Source organism: Myodes glareolus, chromosome 1 (genome assembly GCF_982192425.1).
Source record: "Myodes glareolus chromosome 1, mMyoGla1.1, whole genome shotgun sequence".
Lineage (NCBI taxonomy): Eukaryota > Metazoa > Chordata > Mammalia > Rodentia > Cricetidae > Myodes > Myodes glareolus.
Genome location: NC_142026.1, coordinates 1 through 19,707, shown reverse-complemented (window position 1 = coordinate 19,707; position 19,707 = coordinate 1).

Below are 19,707 nucleotides of genomic sequence, written 5' to 3'. Positions count from 1 at the left end.
TATATTCTAGGAAAGTGGATGGATCTCTACTAAAATACAGATGTTGTGGACTAGAACCCTGTCTACTGGGCTGGAAGGGGAGAACAGGGAAGTACTATGCTGTCTGATGATCTCTGATCACCCAATTAGGGGAGCTGATAATATTCTGAGGCCCAGATGGGTGGCCTTAGCCAATAAGGGACTCTGGAAAGTCTTAGCAATCTGGAATAATAGTGACAGGTAGCTTGCAGGTTCTTTCCAGGATTCTTCTCTGCTTCTGTTGTAATGAGTTATAAGGAAGATCATAAGTTATGCCATGGTGAGTGTAGGGTGTTCAAATAAGGTCTGTAGAGCTGTCATTTCTACTGGGATTTAGATAGACCATGAGCCAGGCTGTGGTTCTATTGCTCTGTGTAATAACCTGGGCATTGCTCCTTGTGTTCTGAGCCTCCCTGTGTATGAATTTCCTGGGGAGAGGGAGACTCTGCAGCTCTGGTATGGTAGGATATTATGTTTATAATATCACTGTCCAGTGTACACACAGAGTCATGCTTTTGGTGTGCAGTGGGAAGACAGATTTGAAAACTGATGATCTGGTTTCTAGAAGTTAGGAATATTGCAGTCTACTTTCAAGTTTGTCTTATAAATGTTTGAAATGATTTAAAAGCTGAGAGAACTACAGTGATGTTGATTTAGTAATACATGATTAGAATGTTTCTAACTTTCTGCTACTACCAGCTGCAGTGGTGTAATTCAGTAATGTTTAGTTCCAAGGGACAAAGGGAGTTTCTGAGCTACAGAGGTTTCTTAGGTGTGTATGGTGTTTTGCAGGTAGATAGAGCAGAATCTATATTTTGTGCTATAATACATGTGACAGGAAGAATAAATTAGTCTATATTGGTTTGGGATTGGGCATCAGTGTGACTGAGTTTACCTGAAAACACAAGGAGGTCTAAGGCGCTGCAGAACCATAACAGTGGATCATCTCTTTTTGCACAGAGGGCTCTAGAGCATGGGGCCTCTCTGGAAGAAATACCAGTAGCTGGAGGGTCAGAAACAACAGTTTAAGGGTCACATTGAAGTAATTTTGTGAAAATTGTGAATACTTTATTTATTTACTTTCCATACACACAGAATCATAGATAGCTGGGTAACATAGGTCAAGATCACACATTTCCTGACTAAGTTTCCTTTGGTCTTTTGAGTAATAGCTGACTATATTTTCCTGCCTTTGCTCTTGGCTTTTTCTCTCCATACTTTTTATTCTTTCCCAAATATCATACACATTCTTGATTGATCAGTTTTTGGTAATTTTTTCCCCTGAGAGAGGGTTTCTCTCTAGCTTTGGAACCTGTCCTGGAACTCACTCTGTAGACCAGGCTGGCTTCACACTCACAGAGATCCTCCTGTCTCTGCCTCCTGAGTGCTGGGATTAAAGGTATGTACCACCACCACCCAGAAAGAAGTCATATTATGTTAATCTGTGTACTATTTTTTGATAATCCCATTGATTACTATGAGTGCTTCCAATATGAATGTAGCTTTGTAGTCAACTTTCCTGTTATAAATTGTTGGGAATTGTCACTATACTGTATTCATTTATGGTGCAAATTTAACATACAAATCATATTAATTTTGATGCATCTCATTTCCAAGGTTCATTTATTTACTTCTTTATTTATTTAGGTTTTGTTGCTCTTGTTAATCTGAGAGACTTTTGATTTTTTTGGATAAACGGTATTATAGATGTTTGCAGGTGGCTCAGCATATATTCATTTTGCAGGTGACCTGAGTTTAGATACCTACACTACTACTACTCATATGCTACTCATAACTCTAGCATTTCAAATCCAGGGCATCTGAAGCCCTCCTTTTTGTGTTACTTATGTACATATAGAAGACATTCTCACTCATGCACAAACATATGCAAACATAGCAATAAACTTGTTTTCAAAATGCTTGTGACTTATAAAGCAATTAGAGCAAAACAAGTTGCTTTAGGTGTGCACTGATTCTTTGAAAATCTATTATCTTGTGTTTTGTTTTAAAATGTTTTGATTTCCTAACTTTGATTGCAGACTTACAGGCAATCATCAGTTGGGGGAGCAAAATGGTGTCTAAGTGATCCTAACAGAAGACATTCTTTTCTTTACTATAAGATAATAAGATTTTTTTTAGTAGTCAAAACTATTTTCTACGAAGTTAAGGCATGAGAAGGTTTCAAGTGAATCTCTCCAATTTTGACAGAACAGCCCTCCTCACCCAAGCCATTTTCTATTTTTGGTAAAGGATAAAGAACTGAAGTGTATAGGTTGAGTGCTGGTCAGTGATTTTTAGAGCTTGATTTTGGTTAGAATCTTGTAGTTTTTATTTAAAGGAGCATAATATGTCTTTGTGTCTTTGTCAGTGCCACCAATCTATGTTGTTGATTTTGTTCATTGTTTTCTAAGTATATTGTTTATTTTCTGGAAAATAATGGCCTCACCAATTTTGTATTTGGATTTCTCATGTTATGAATTCCTTGAGTTTTTGTTGGTTTGGGAAGTTTCTGTGGAGAGACAGTTTAAGTTTTGTCTTCTTTATCTTAAATGTTTGCCTCTTTCCATTTTCTGGCATATCTATCTTATGTTTGTGTTTTTGCTGTTTAAGTGACTGATATAATTAGTATATTGCCTTTGGATCTTTAAAACCTTCTTGTATATTATAGTTTCTTTTTTCTAATTAGCCTCAACTATCAGCATGGCTTAGCTTAGAGTGATCTGAGAAAATACCAATTGAGAGTTTGCCTAGATCAGAATATCTGATTAAGGCGTCAGAAAGAGATTGTGTGGATTTTGATTGATATAAGAAGGCTCTTCCACTGAGTTGGCAATATCTCTGAACAAGGAGCCCTGGGATAGATAGGAGAACTAGCTGAGCACAAGACAGTGACAAAGTAAGAGTGACCGCCAGAAAACAACGATTCCACATGTTTTGCCTTTAGTTATTAGATTGAGTTTCTATCCTCAGCTGTCATCAAAAGGAATTGTGAAATAGAGTTAACAACCAAATAAACATGTTCATTAACTGAGTTGCTTTTGATTCCATAATTTAATAACAGCAACAGAGAAGAAAGGTGAAACAAACATGGGATTCAAAGGTGACTTTGTTGCTGCAAAGGACCTGGGAATGTTAACTCTTATAACAATGCTGAAGATATCAGAAAAGTGGACAAAGAGCTTAATCAGCTGTTCTTGTAGGACCTAGATGATGGGAATGTTGAGAGTAATGGCAGAGTGGAGGTCATAGGATTTTAGAGGACAGTAGGCTCCTCAGGGAACCATGGAGTTGGCCTGACCTATCTACCTTGAGAGACCTCTGTCATAGGTGTTTTAGGTTAAAGTCCATGGTTCCTGGGTCACAATATACCTCCCAGTTCCTTACAGACTGATGTATTCCCTCAGGGAGTGTAGCATTCAGGTTGATTTATACTTCTTTGTATGATGCCATAGTAGTCAAGGAATCATGAATGCTTAACAGGACAATTGAACTTAGACATTAATCTTGTGTATGCTGCATATCTTGCAAACTTCATTATATCCTGGTATAGACAGAGGTTGCTTGGTCATTTCCCCACTGCCCAGACCCATAATAATTATACAGAACTTGTATTAATTATAAGACTGCATAACCAATAGCTTAGGTTTCTTATTAAGTAATTTTACATCCTAAATTAACTCATTTTAATTAATCTGTGTATCGCCACATGTCTGTGGTCTAATAGTAAGGTTCCATCCAGCATCTGTCTCCATCAGTGGCTACATGGCATCTCCCTGACTCAGCCTTCTTTTCTCCTCTATCTCTGCTTGGCATTCCCACCTTTTTAAATTCTGTGCTGCCATAGGCCTAAAGCATTTTCTTTATTAACCAATGGGAATAAATCATATTCACAGCATTCAGAGGGGAATTGGACATCACCTCCACTTTTAGTCTAAATAAAAAGGAAGATTTTAACTTTGATATAGCAAGATTACATATAACAAAACAATTATCAAGCAAGAACTATAGTTACATTATTTAGTCCATTTACTTTGGCAAATTAAGAAAAATACTCTATCATTTATTCTATCTTTGTGAGACTAAATTTTTATATCTACTCTATCTTTTATAATAATATGATGATCTTTCTTCAACTTTATCAAAGACTCATGAAGGATATATATTACTTAAGTAATTATAAGCACTTCCGAAACCCGAGAATTAAGAAAGACATCTTGCTGCCTGGACAGTCACCCAAAGTTCTTCTGTAACATTAGGACATCCATCTTCAGTCTAGAAGCCCATAACATCTGGTAGACTTTTTCATGAAGCAGAAAATTTCAAAGACAGTTCCACTTATATTGGCATCTTTTATTTCTGTGTCCTGCAGAATGTCTAACAGACTCTTTACGAAGCAGGAACTGTCTCACCTTCTTTAGGCAACTTTATCAGTCATTTTTTGTAGGTCCTGAGTGTTCAGTTTATACAACATACCATCAAGCAGTCCAGGCAAGAGCAGTTTCTTGCCCAAATGGCTAGCCTTGTCACATTGAAGGCAAATTCCATAACAAGTTTCTTAAATGCCCAACAACCTCTCTGAAATAATTGGTGCTACCAGAAGGAGACATGTTTCAGTATCATGAAAACGCATAAGTTTTTAAAATATTTAAAATGCCATATTCTGTATGCCTTTGAAAGATTTGAAGAATACCTATCAATATGACATATATCTTATACATCTAGAAAACCTAACTAACATGACTACAAGTTTAACTATTATAAATGACTATCTATTAATTTGTATTTCTTAACTATACATTATCATAAATGAACTGAACAAATATAATACCTTAAGCAAGAGCAGAGATTCGTTTAACAAAATTGACCTTAAATTTATATCAATAGACTTCCACTGTTTCTCTGATCTTTCAAGTTTTTACCCCTGATATCTGACTCCCAATTTTTATTGACAAAGATTGAATAGTTAATGTTTCATCTGGCCCCCTAAAAGATATGCTTAATAAACAGAAAGGGAAAATTAAGACCCCTAGATATAGATTGTATAGTAGTTTTTTAACTTTAATTTTTAAATTATAATGAAAAGGAAATGGAAGCTGTGGAGAAAGTTAAAAGTTGTAACCTTTCATTTTTTATTTAGACAAAAAGGAAAATGTTGTGCAACATTAATTGAACATGCGTTTCATTTATTTATGCTGTGGAATATTTTTTAATGATGAAAGAATGTGTTGCATTCTTTTATGTTGCATTTTTTAACTCTGTGAAGCTGTGTTACTTTGCCTGCCTAAAATGCCTGATTGGTCTAATAAAGAACTGAGTGGCCAATAGCTAGGCAGGAGATAGATAGTTTGGGATGCCAGGCAGAGAGAATAAATAAAAGGAAAGAGAAGGATTGAGGATGAAGAAGAGAAAGAGGAGAATGTCAAGGACCAGCTACCCAGCCGCACATTTTGCCACATAGTAAGAAGCAAAGAAAGGTATATAGGATAAAGGTAAAAACTCAAAGGCAAAAGGTAGATAGAATAATTTAAATTTAAAAAAATTGACTAGAATCAAGCTAAGGCTGGGCATTCATAGGTAAGAATAATCCTCCATGTGATTTATTTGGGAGCAGGGGGGTGGATCATCTGTGGGTATATGCTCAAGGCTGGTACAACAGCATCCTGGGGTAGATCTATTCCCAATTTTCTGAGGAACTGCCATTTTGATTTCCATAGTAGCTCTATAAGTTTGTAAAAGTTTTCCCCATAGATAACAGAGTGATGTAGCCAAAGTGTTGCTCAGTTCATGCCATTCTGTATTTTATGATTTTTTCAGTGACTTGAAATTTTTAGGCCTGTTCATATCCCCATATCTCAGTTGGGAGACTCAGAACCACCTGCTACTCCAGACTCAGGGAATCTGACACGCTCTTTTCTTATATGTCGTCTGTATATACATGGGAGACATTCTTTCTCACACATAAACATGTACAAAATGTGGGGATAAATTTCTTTTCAAAAATCCTTGTGACTCATAAAACAATTAGAGAAAAACAAGTTGCTTTAGGTATATAATACAAATCATACACTGTTTCTTTAAGAATTTGTTATCTTGCATTTGATTTGAAAAGTTTTTATTTCCTCACTCTGATGCAGACTTACAGGCAATCTGCAGTCATAGGAAACAAGATGATGCCTAAGTGATGTTAATCAATATAATTTTCTTTTTTATAAGAGAATGGGATCCTTTTAGTAATCAAAACTCTTTATAAAGTTATAACATCAGAAAGTTTATACAAATTTCTCCAATTATGGTGGAACAGCTCTCCTCACCCTATCCATTGTCTATTATCAGCAAAGGAGAGAAATAGAGTACACATGATGACTGCTGGCCAATGATTTCTTGTTATTAAATTTTGGCTAGTATCTTGTCATTCTTAATTAAGGAACCATGATATGTATTTGTATGCCTGTCTTTGTGTCTTGTTTTGTCTATGATACCATCTATATTGTAGATTTTATTAATTATCACCTAAACTTATTGTTGTTCCTCTATAAAATGATAGATCTTCATCATTCTTTTTCAGAAAATTTACTATGTTATGAGGTCCCTGAGCATTTCTTGGTTTAGGAAGTTTCTGGGGAGAGACAGTTTTAGTTTTCTCTTCTTTATCTTAGAGACTTACTTTTCCCCATTTCTTGACCTCTTTTTGTTTTCTAGTTCTTTATGTTTGATATCGTTAATATATTGTGTTTAAAAAATCTTCTTATCATATATTATCATATCTGCCTTAATTAGCTTCAGCTGTCAACATGATGTAGATTAGAGTCATCTGAGAGAACAGCAATTGAGGCTTTGCCCAGATCAAAATTGCTACTTACTATGTTTGAGAAAATTGTGTTGATTGATGATTCATGTGGAAAGACTCTTCTCTTTCATTGATGGTTTCAATACCCTAAGCAAGTTGGAATGAGAGGGATAAGAAGGCTCGCTGAACAAGAGAGAGTGACTAAGCAAGAGAGAAAGCCAGCAAACATATTTTCCTTGTGTCTCTTGCCTTCAGTTTCTAACTAGAGTTTATATCCTAAGCTTCCATAATTGTGGGTTGTGATCTGGAAATATCAGTGAACAAACCTGGTTATTACCTCATATGCTTTTATTTAGAGAATTCAATTACAGAAAGAAATGAACAAATTAGGTCAAAATGTGGTACACCAAAAGTGATTTTGTTGCTGGGTAGAATGTGGGAACATTGTCTTTTGGGGGAATGAGGAAGATATTAGGACTTTAGATGGCAAAAGCCATAGAAAACTGTACAGAGCTTAATTAACTATTCTTGTAGGACTAAGAATATGGGAGTGTTGAAAGTAATGCACACAGTGGAGCTTGAGATCATAGGATTTCAGTGGGAAATAGACTTCATGAAAAATTTATCTGTGGATCATTTGTATAATATTATCTTCCCAAATCATTCCAATTGTCTCAATTTCCTGAGAAATTGAGTAAGGCAATATTACAAAGAAATTGGGTGATTTCTTAGACAAAGTATTGATTCTGTTGGGTGTTTATTACTGATGATTTATTTAAGTCTACAGTGGAAAAAACAAGTGGTGTAGAAAGAAATGAAAAGTCAGTTTTGTGGAGAAAAGCAACACTAGGAAGATTCAAATGGCAGTCCTGTGATTAAAAAGAGGACCAAATTTCAAGAAGTTTAGAACCATAAATAGAAGGCCCTTATTATTTGAAGCCTAGGACGGTAACTTAGGGAAAGATTTCATCTATCTAAGTCTTCAATTTCTCAAAGGAAAGGCAACTTGATTCCTAATTTGAGAAAGCAACTTCATGTAGAAGCTGCTGGAACTCTGAACCAAATATGGTAGCATCCATAACAACTTAGAAGCCAAATTGTGTGTGTTGGGGGGGGGGGATCCATGTTGTATTTTTTCTGGAAAAAAGAAAGAAGCAAAATTTATAGGTCATAGATTCTTCCTCTTTAGTTTCAGTTAAACATGGTTGTGTCCTTCTATGTTTGGCAGAGCAGAAATCCACTGAGGAGACTGTGAGACTTCCTCACATGAAACTATGGAGATGAGGACAGAGTTGTATTTTTAGATCATACTCAAGCTATGAGATATCTGCAATGGAGAACTACATACAGGAAGTGGAAGTAGCAAAGGAGAGAGATATATAAAATTTTTCATGGATAGTGCTATCTAAGCTCTTTGAAAATGAATCCCTACCTGTCTGAGGCACAGCTAAAGAATTTGTTGTTTGCCCTACTGAGTTTTAGTGTTACCATGAACCAATCTTCCCTCGCTGTGTTCACATTTCTCTCTCTCTTTTCAAAAATTTATCCTTTTTGTAATCAGAGACTGCTTATTCATTTCCCAGGCACCCAGACCCAAATAATCACGTGGAAACTATATTAAATACAGGACTGTTTGCCCTACTAGCTCAGGCTTCTTATTAACTAGCTCTTTCATCTTAACCCATGTCTATTAATCTCTGTATCACCACAAGGATGTGGCCTACTGATAAGATTCTGGGGTGTCTTTCTGCTTTGGCAGCTACATGGCCTCTCTTAGATTCTGCTTACTTTCTCTATATATCTCTTCCAACCTGGCTATATTCTGCCTTGCTAAAGCTGTTTTATTCATTAACCAATAAAATCAACACTTATACAGAAGGACATTACATATCACTTTTCTCTTTTTTTTTAAAGATTTATTTATTACATATATAGTGTTCTGCTTGCATGTATACTTGCAGGCAAAAAGAGGGAACCAGATCTCATTACAGATGGTTGTGAGCCACCATGTGGTTGCTGGGAATTGAACTCAGGACCTCTGGAAGAGCAGTCAGTGCTCTTAACCTCTGAGCGATCTCTCCAGTCCACATATCACTTTTCTTGTAATATATCCCAACTGAAGTTTTTCTGCTCTCCATTTCTCTCAGTCCTCTCCACTACTCCCTTCTCCACCAGATCCACTCAATCTTCATTTACCTTCAGAATAGAGCAGATACCCCAGAGATATCAATAAAGTCATATATAGCAAATTGAGAGAAGAGTAGGCACATATGAAAGGCTGGATGATTCAACCTAGTAGAAAAAAAAAGGGTTCCAATAGTAGGCAAAAGAGTCAGAGACATTCCCCACTTCCACTGTTAGGAGTTGCACAAAAGTAGCAAGCTACCTAATGATAACATATGTAGAGAGAGGACCTGGTGCAAACTCCTACAGACTCCATGTTTTCTTTATTAGTCTCTGTGAGCTCCTATGAGCCCTACTTAGTTGATTCTGTGGCCTGTGTTCTCCTGTGTCATTTTAGTTAGGAAAGATTTTGACTATGAATTTTTTGAAATTTTTTTCTGTGCCTTTGGGGTGAGATTCTTCTCCATTTTCTGTTATTATTAGGATTGTTCTTTTCCTAGTGTTTCAGATTTCCTGGATGTTATGTTTCAGGAAATTTTAGCTTTAACATTTTCTTTCATCAATATGTCCATGTCTTTGATCATGCTTTTAAAGTCTGAAATTCTCTGTTCAATGTCTTGTATTCTTTTAGTGAAGCATGCCTCGGTAGGTCTTATTTGATTACTTAGATTTTCATTTTAATAATCACTTCAGTTCATATTTTTAATTGCTCCTTTTTCTATTTTAAGGTCTTGAACAGATTCATTCATTTCTGTCAACTGTTTCTTAATTTACATTTTGGCTTTCTTTAGAGATTTATTAATTTTCTCCAATACTTCATTTATTCTTTCACTGCTTTTAAAAAGGGATTCATTTACTTCTTCTTTAAGGACTTCTGTCATCTTTGTAAAGTTGGTCTTAACTTAATTGTGTTTCAGCTGAATGTGTTTCCTGAATGTGTTGGAACATTCAGGACTTGCAGGAGTAAGATAGCTGGAATCTGGTAGTGAGTTATTGTTCTGGCTATTGTTGACTGTGTTTTTGTGTTGGTGTCCAAGTATCTGGGTAAGAGGAATTTGTGGATCTAGGTAATGATTTATCAGTTTGTCTTTGTTCCATGGGTGTTTTGTTCCTTGATTTCTATTTGCTTTCCAATTTTCTGCTTTATGTGACCTATGGTTGAGCATGTGCTCTCATCCCAAGTGAGGGCTGGAAATCTTACAGAAGGTGTGGCCTTTTGTCCATCATGGAGTGTCTGCTCATGTTTGGGCCTGAAAGAGGAGGAGAGGGTAGTGTTGAGGGGGACTGAGAGAATGAGTAATGTCAGTTGGAAGGTGGCCTACATGGACTTCTTGCAGATAGTGTGTGGGTGTCCACACAAGTTGAAAGCTACAACACAGAGAAGAGGAGGGAAGTGCGATTGGGGATAGCATTTGGGATTATTAAAAGAATGGAGGAGGTGCACAGACAAGAAACCCATGGGAATTTCTGGTGACTTCCATAGGTTCTGGTCCAGCAGAGAGTCTTTACCTCAGTTTTCCTACCTGTTTTTTTTTGGCTGATGTGGCCTGCACTTGAGCAGAGGCAATGCATCTGACATAGGGGTGTGTACATGGATTGGGGGGTAGCAGCTATAGGTTTGCTGGAAGATTGTGTCTGTGGGAATGTAGGGAGTGTGGAAATTTCATGGGCTTGTGATCTGCCTATCTCTTCTTCTGACTAGTGTGACATACACATGAGTCTGCCTTAAATGGGAGCTGTAACACAGTCATATTCCCATCTTGATGAATGGGAATATGTCCTGTGCCATTATATGTTGTAAATCTTTAACTTTTTTTTGATTTAACAACATGTGACAGTCAACAGATTGTCTTAAATGTCAGAAGAAACTTTGGACATTTGTGATGTTTGAGCTGCTACAGGTTATAAGGATCATTGAACTTAGACAAAATGCATTTTATTTTTATTTGTATTTATTCTTCTCTCATTCTATATATTTTGATTCAATTCTTTCCTTCCTCTACTCATTCCAGTCCCTCCCCCACCAAATCCCCATTGTCCCAGCTCCACTGCTTCCTTATTCTTTCAAAAAAAGAGCAGACCTCCCAGGGATATCAACCAAATAAATCATACAAAGGTGCAATAAGACTAGGCACAAACTCTTATTTCAAGGATAAACAGGGCAATGTAATAGAAGGAAAAAGCTCCTAAGAACAGACAGAAGAGTCATAGACACCATGACTCCTACAGTTAGGAGTTTCACAAACACCCCAAGCTAAACAACCATCGCATGTATGCAGAGGATGTGGCACAGAGCCATGAAGACTCTGTGATTGTTATGTCAGTTTCTTTGAGGCACTATATGCCCTACTTCGTTGATTGTGTGAGCCATGTTTTCCTAATTTCCTCAACCCCAGTGTATGCTACAATCTCTGTCTACAAGATTCCTAGAGCTCAAGCTAATGTTTGGGTAGGGATCTGTGCATGGGCTTCAGTCAGCCCCTAGAAGATGCCTCTTTAATAACAAGGAGGCCAGGTACCAACCTATGATTATAGCAGGAAATAGTTATGAATCATTTTATTGATATTTTTTCATGGTCAGCTGTATTTGGTTTTACCCCTGTTCTCTGTGCCATTCAAGTTTTGGTTCCTGGATATCTAGGCAGTGTGAGTTATGGGCTTCCTCTCACAGCATGGGCTTCAAATTAGACCAGTCATTTATTGGCCACTAAGAAAGCTCTGAGTCACCAGTGCCCCAGCATATCTTGCAGGTAGTACAAGTGTGGGTTGAATGTTTTGTGGCTGGCTTAGTGTCCAGTACCACTGGGAGCTTTATGTGTTTACAGAAGATATCTAGTTCAGCCTCCATATTCTTGATTACTAGGAGTCCTCACTAGGGTCACCTTTATAGGTTCCAGAAAGATTTCACTGCACTGTTTCCACATCCCCTGTTAAAAGCTCTCCTATTCCAGTCATCTCTCCCTGTCTTCTCCCCATCTGTCCCTTCCTCGCTCATGTAATCCTTCCTCATCCCATCCCCACCCCCCTCCAGTGCACCCACAAGATCTATTCTATTTCTGCTTACCAGAGAGATCCATGCATCTCCCCTAGAGGTATTGTTACTTAGCCTCTCTGTGTCTGTGGATTTTACTGTGATTAACTGTGATTACTGTGATTATACTTCACTTAACTGCTAATATCCACCTATAAGTGAGTAAATACCATATTTTTCTATGTGATTCTGGATTTGCTCACCTAGGATAGTAAAGACCTAATGAGCCAATCAGCTTTATAACTTACTGAGTCTTCTGTGGTTGATTTTCTCTGGGACTAAAGAGCTTGCTGAGGTGGGGGCAGGGCAGAACAGAAAGCCCAAATAACAAACAAGCCCCCCCCCTTCATGTTACAATTCAGACACTCTGTATATAGTCCATGTTTATGTGGCTTATTTGCTTTCATTCTATTACTTTTTAATATTTATTTTATTATCTTTACTCCTTTAATTTATGACTGTCTCTACTCTGTCTCTTTAAAGACTTTGTTTTATTTTTTTAAACCATTTAATTTTTTTTATAACTGTCTATGTTTTTCTTCTCTCTCCCAAGCCTATGTATATTTTTTCAATACACAGTGCCCCATTTAGAGGTGTTTTATGTATGAATCTGTCCTGTTGTGTATCTGTAATTCTTTACTGTTCTGGAGTGCTTCTTAAAATGCTAAGCACTTCTTATGAACTTAAGCTGTGCCACTGGTAGAGCAAATACAGCCTGCCTGCTTGCTTTACCCAGTCCGACATGACAGAGGCATCTTTGCTGCCTCTGAGAGCCATGTATATTGCCCCATTTTCAAGCATATGGGGATCTAAGTTGCCATTAGCCATCTGCTCACAGATTCCATAGCTGGTCCTCCAGAAAGTCAGAGATCACGGTGGCACCATGGCCCAGAAAGCCAACATTTCAAAATGGTGCAGCTTTTTTTTGCTACCTCTAAATCAGAAAACCCTCTCTTAAAGGAGACATAGCATGTCACCAGTAAGCAAAACCCATTTGGGAAAATAAATGTGGCTCAACTTCATTGTTTAGTATCTAGAAGTCTTTTCAAAGTTCTCTAGATTTTAAAAAGATTTCAGTTGACCGCATGGTCACCAGTTTACTGTGGGAAGCAGCTTGTTAGTTCCCAGCTGCTCAACTTCAAAATAATCAAACAGAAACTATTAATTAAATCACTGCCCAGCCGATTAGCTCTAGCTTCTTACTGGCTAACTCTCACATATTAATTTAACCAATTTCTATTAATCTGTGTATCACCATGTGGCTGTGGCTTACCAGGTAAAGTTCTCAGCATCTGCCTCTGGTGGGGCTACATGACTTCTCTCTGACTCTGCCTTCTTCCTCCTAGCATTCAGTTTAGTTTTCTCCACCTACCTAAGTTCTTTTCCATAGCTCTACTATAAGCCCAAACAGTTCCTTTATTAACCAATGATAATCACAGCAAACAAAAGGGAATCCCACAATATGAGTTTCTATAGCCTCAACCCATTTCCTGTTCTTTCCTGTTCTTTTGCTGTCATAACTTTCCCACCATCATAAACTCTATCACTAAATCACACAAGATTCAGTAGAATTAGCTAATATTTGGTGTTAAGGTGGTTTGGTGGCCTACTATTTTTATTTTTGTTTATTTTGAAGACAAGGTTTGATGGTGTAGACCTAGCTGTCCTGAAAGTAGCTCTATAAACCAGGTTGGCTTCAAACTCAGAGAACCTCTGACTCTGACTCCCAAGTGTCAGGAATAAAGGTGGGCCAGCATTCCTGGCTCTTTTGCTTTTATTTTCTTGAAAGATGATTTTATTTCTATCAAGCATATGCCTTTGTACTGAGAGTCACCATATTTTGAATTTTAATATATGACAGAGGGTATTGTTATGTTTCCCAGGATGACACGTATTCATGACATTAACACTCCCTGTGCCTTCTGAGTAATTGAATTTCAGGTGCATAACCTTCTTCCTGCCTGTTTTGTTTGTTTTGAATTTTTATTTTAAAAAGAGTATTTTACCTGTATTCATGTATATGCACCATGTGAGTTCCTGGTCCGTACATTGATCAAAAGATGGCACTAGAAACCCTGAACTTGGGATAATAAATAGTTAGGATTCTCCATGTAAGTCCTTGAGCCTACCTGTATTCAACACCAGGAGGATTCTTTACTGTTGATCCATCTTTCCTGCTCCGTGTTGATTATTTGTAATCAGCATATAAATGCTATTGTGTTCCTTTGTCCATTTAATTTTTAAACACACAATGCCTGTTAGTAAAATCTTATTTACATTGCAGTTAAAATTGGGGTACTTCAGGTTTCTGATAGATGAATAAAGAGTTGAAGTTAATTCATAACTCTTTGTAGAAACTTCAGCAAACCTATGAGTTGTTTCTATCTTTTATGTTTTTTTGATTTGTTTTTTCATGTGGAACAGATATTTAATATATATTTCTGGCTGTCCTAGAAGTGATTGCATGGATTAGGCTGGTATTGAACTCAGAGGCAGATAGATATACATACCTCTGCCTTCTGAGTGCAAGGATTTGAGGCATGATTCAATGCATCCAGCTTTGTCATCTTATTTTCTTTTTTTTGAAGTTAGGAATTAATCATTCATACAATTTCTATTAACTGTACTCTGTACTGTTGATCTGTTTATGTGTCTTTCATTGTTGGTTAGTAGGCATTTCTCTTGCAAAGTGATATCCCATTCAAAGGGTTCAGAAATGACAGAAGTGAACCTCCTATTCAGTTTGATTCTAAAGTGACTTGGTGATTAAATTATGTTGTCTATGTCATGGAATAAGTATGGAGAGCACCAGATTTCTATGACTGTACTGTCAAAGAAGTATACATTTACAGTGTTGTCAAAATCATGTTTTCTCTTGTACACATGTATGGGATATTTTAGAATGCAGTGACCTATGATGATATGCATGCCAACTTCACTTGGGAAGAATGGAATTTGCTGGATCCTTCCTAGAAGAATCTCTACAAAGATATGATGCTGGAGACCTACATAAACCTTACTACTATAGTTAAGGCTGAATTATCTTTCATGTTTCAAATAAGGGGACAGTTGTTCAATGGTTAATGTTGCTCTTTTGTAATATGATTGAGAAAGAAGAATGGGGTAAATAAATCAGGCATGGTTGTAAGGTTTGCTTCAAATGGTAGCTAATTTTTTTTTACAATTTTTAATATATAACATACATTTTTCTGGCACTATATTTTAGGATACAGTTGGGAAGACCATAATATTGAAGAACATTGTCAAAGTTCTAGAAGACATGAAAGGTTAATTTTCATTTATAAATATACATCTGAAAAATTGTAATACATCCTATATGTTTTAAACAAAAGGAATATTGTAAATAATAACATGCATTGATGATTATTAAATTCTCACAAAATCACATACCTTACATTAATTTCAGTTAGGTGAACTGCATTTGAAAGTCATTCTTTTAAGAAAGAAGTCAAGGAAAGAATGTCTTAACCTATATTACCATTTAAATCATAATACAATGAGAACTATACTGTAAAATTATCTATCTGTTTATTTCATACTATTCATATTATAAAAGATAAACATGTTGAAAAGATGATAAGTATATCTGTAAATCTCTCTATTACACTGATAGTCCATAGAAAAGGTGGTTTAACCCATATACTTGTGACTGTGCTAAGTTTAGTGAGGGGGCAGTTAGAGTCATGAATCAAGGGCCAGATGTTGTGGAGAGGCCTTAATCCAGATGCCACAAGTCTATGAGAACAGAAAGTGTGAACTCAATGTGGAAACCTTGTATTTGTTATTCTTCCTTTACTAGGTATGTTACTCTGGATACAAGCCACATGAGCATAGGGATGTGAAAAGATATAACATACCCCTCTCTCAGAACAAATAGAAGATATGTAGCAGTCCCCATATTGAGTATACTTGTTGAATTTGATGTAAAAGTATAGACGTAATTAGTTTTTTAGTCTCATTGTTAATATAACAAACTCCCATTTCAGAAAAGCACCATGATTACTAGGACTGTATAAATATTTCTGTTTGTCCTAGTTCACTTAACAAATGTAGTATCACTCACAGTATAGGAAAAGGTACGAATGCAATAAGAGTGGTAAAGCTCTGAGTTTTTTAGTTCTCCTCAAATATATGAAAATTCTCATACAGAAAAAAGATTCTGTAAATGTGAATCATGTAATCAAGGCTGTAGTCAGTTATCTTCAAAGATGAAAAGGAAGCCTTAATAAAGGGGAGACACAGAATTGTAAACATGTTGGTAAAATCTTAACATATAATTCTTCTTTAAAATAGGACTAAATTGTAAAATTAATTCATGCAGATAAAAATATTCAACAATGTATTAAATGTAGTAATGCTTTCACATGTACCATTTTCATTGTAGGCATGAAAACAGTCAAAAGAGAGAGAAAACTTCTGTATATACTCAATGTGTTAAAACCTTTGCATGTGGCAGTCATCTTCACAGGTATGAAAAGACATATACTGGATTGAAACCCTATGAATGTAATCAGTGTGGTAAAACCTTGACAAGTCAGAGTAATCTTCGAAGGCATAAAAGAACCCATACTGGAGAGAAACCCTATGAATGTAATCAGTGTGGTAAAACCTTTGCATATCACAGTAATCTTCAACTGCATAAAAGAACCCAGACTGGAGAGAAGCCCTATGAATGTAATCAGTGTGGTAAAGCCTTTGCACAGCACAGTCAACTGAAAAGTCATGAAAGAACCCATATTGGAGGGAAACTCTATGAATGTAATCAATGTTGTAAAACCTTTGCATGTCACAGTACTTTCTGAAAACATAAAAGAACCCATACTGGAGAGAAGCCCTATGAATGTAATCAATGTGGTAAAGTCTTTGCACAGCACAGTAATCTACAAAGTCATGAAAGAAGCCATACTGGCAAGAAAGCCTAAGAATGTAGTCAGTGTGGTAAAGCCTTTGCACGTCACAGTCATCTGAAAAGGCATGAAAGAAGCCATACTGGCAAAAAAAACCCTATGATTGTAATCAGTGTGATAAAGCCTTTGCATGCCACTGTAATCTCCAAAGAACATAAAAGAAGACATACTGGAGAGAAACTATGTGTGTAATTAGTGTGGTGAAGGCTTTGTTTATCATAGTCTTCTTCAAAGACGTGAACTAACACATGCTGAAGAGAAACCCTATGAATGTTACGAGTGTGGTAAATCCTTTGCACTTCACAGTACTCTTCAAATGCATAAAAGATCACACACTGGAGATAAACTCTATAAATGTAATCTGTGTGGTAAAGCATTTGCATGTATGAATAATCTAAATCATGAGGAAAATCATATTGCAGAGGAACCCTATAAATATATTCAGTGTGATAAAATTTTGTACTTTATATAGGAGTAATTTTTTTGTGTGCAACAATCTTTTAAAATCTTTGCATATTACAATAGACATTGACTACCTTATCAAAGAAAGGTAGGACTTCTTATCATAAAGTATTTGGTCAGAACTTTAGCCAAAACATTTATCATCAACTACACAGTGATTTGGTTTCCCCTCTGTATGCTGTGAATGCATTTTGTTACCAATGTTTAATAAAAAAAAAAAGCTGCTTTGGGTCTATGGCAAGGCAGAATAGAGCAAAGTAGGAATTCCAAGCAGAGACAGAGGAGAAAAGAAAGTGGAGTCAGACTCCATTTATCTGCTGAAGGAGACAGATGCCCTGGAATCTTACTGGTAAATTACAAGTCTCATGGTAAAATACAAAATAAAAGGAATGGGTTAATGTAAGATGTCAGAGTTAGTTAAAAAGAATCCTAAGCTAACAGGCCAAGCAGTGTTTTAATTAATATAGTTTCTGTGTGATTATTTCGGGTCTAGACAGCCAGGAATGAACAAGGATCTTCTGCCTACAACACAGGACTATTTCTTCTGTAGAAATACATTTGACAGTGTTAACAATCTTTTCAAGCATTATGATGTCATTTTTATACTATTTGTACTTACAAACTCATGATTAAATGAATTTATGAATTTATGAAGCCCTATGTGTAGGGTAAATGGGCCACCTAAAGAAACACATCCTGGTCCTGAATCCAGAGCCAATTATATACATGATTTTTACTCTGAAACTGGAGACAAAGAAATACATCCTGACTCTAAAACCAAGACAAAGAAATACACTTTGTTCCTGAATCCAGAGCCAATGAAAGAAACACCTGACCCTGAAACCAGACTCAAAAGACTATTAAGGGCCAGTGAAAGAACACACTTTGACCCTGAAACAGGAGCCAAAGAAACACACTCTACCCTTGACCAACTGAGCACAAAACCAGCTAATCCCTAGACATCTAACTAATCCCCAGCCTGAGAATCTTCTCCCTGGGTATACTCTGCGACTAAGAAGTCCTATGTAAGTTCTGTACATGTTCAGCTGGCATCTGCCCATTTCTGCCGTGGCAGAGGAAGCCCCTCTCCTGGATTCTTCCCTTCCAAATAAATTTCTTGAATGAGTTTTGGGTGAAGACCTTCACTGTAGTGGTAAGAAACTTTGTAGTGGATTGGAACAGAGAAGCTTTGGTCACCTCTGCTGGCAAACTCCCTTAAAGGAGCAGGGCAGAAGTAGCAACTCTTCACCAGAGACTGCAACATTTCTGCAAGTGTCCCATTAACTCCAGTGAAGCAGAGAAGTAACAATTTGTGCTGAAGCTGAGAAAAAAAATTACATCTCTGTTAGGAAACTCCTTAGTGGGGTGGAACAGAGAAGCATTGGACAGCTCTGTTAGGAAACTCTCTTAGGGAAGTGGAGCAGAACAGCCATGGACATCTCTGCTTTGAAGCTCTCTTAGAGGACTGAAGCAGAGCCCAGCTGTGATGGCTCTCATTTGGAGAGGAGCAGTATTGCTACATCCTGCAGGAAGAACATCTCACACTAGAACACAGCCTCAGGTATAGCCAAACTTCCCTATAGTTAGTGTATGTCTGGGATCATCTTTGACAAGGATATCACTTTCCAGGGTTCGGGCATGAGGATTAGAAAAATAAGTAAAGAGAATGAAGACACAAGTGATAATAATAAAACAGAAGCATAAGATAGTACCTGGAGGAAGTCTCAGTGAATACTGTAAATCTACCTGCAGTTAATTTTTCATATACATTTATACCCCAATACAACAGGGGGACGAAGACAAAGGACTGCTTTAACATGATCCAAAGGACAACTAGAACAGTTAATTGCTTCAATACTTTGATCCATCAAGTCCTTAATTATTGAGAAAAACATTCTGTTATTCAGGCAGTGAACCCATCCTAGACCAATTATCCTAAAGGCAGTCATTCCCTAGGTCAAACCTCTTAATTCAAAAGAAGGAGAAGAAGTATGTTTGAATTCTCTCACCTTTGCTCAAGGGGGAGTGAATTTACCTGTATGGGCCCTCTTAAAGTTCAAAACTCAAAACATCCACACCTTAGGTCAGGATATGTAGCCACACCTGTTAACAACTTTAAGCACCCTCAAACTCTGACCTTCAGACAAAGTGGAAATAGACTCATGGTTTTGGGCCTCTACAAGGATACCTTTTCTCCTCATAGTTGTAAGTATCCAGTACACTTTCCCTTCACAGCTGTAGGTATGCCCTGACTTCTAAGAGTCAGGCTACCTTTTTCTTCAGAGCCCTAGGTATCAGGCTACCTGCCCTCCACAGCTTCAGTTATAGCCAGACTTCTCAACAGTCAGGATTCCTGT